The 247-nt window shown below is 49.0% G+C and overlaps 1 pseudogene; it reads right to left on the bottom strand.

Annotated features, from left to right (window-relative positions):
- Positions 1 to 112, bottom strand: LOC118345182 (annotated as a pseudogene; the record flags this gene model as incomplete).
- Between the last annotated feature and the right edge of the window lie 135 nt (positions 113 to 247).

Here is a 247-nt window from a genome sequence, read left to right as displayed (position 1 = left end):
AACACGAGGACTTCCCAGGAGGTCACCCATCCTAGTACTACTCTCGCCCAAGCACGCTTAACTGCGGAGTTCTGATGGGATCCGGTGCATTAGTGCTGGTATGATCGCACCCATCAAACTAATTACTTAAAATTCATATAATGCTTGAGCGACATACTAGCGTCCTTCCGATCCCAATCCAAACGGAGATCTGATCCAAACCCATGGCTACGCGATGGGCAGGGCGAGATTTTCCCAAAAATCCACT

The sequence above is a fragment of the Juglans regia genome, unplaced genomic scaffold (assembly GCF_001411555.2).
Source record: "Juglans regia cultivar Chandler unplaced genomic scaffold, Walnut 2.0 Scaffold_1646, whole genome shotgun sequence".
Taxonomy (NCBI): domain Eukaryota; kingdom Viridiplantae; phylum Streptophyta; class Magnoliopsida; order Fagales; family Juglandaceae; genus Juglans; species Juglans regia.
The sequence above is the reverse complement of the archived record's forward strand: the minus strand, read 5'-3'. Positions and strand labels throughout refer to the sequence as shown.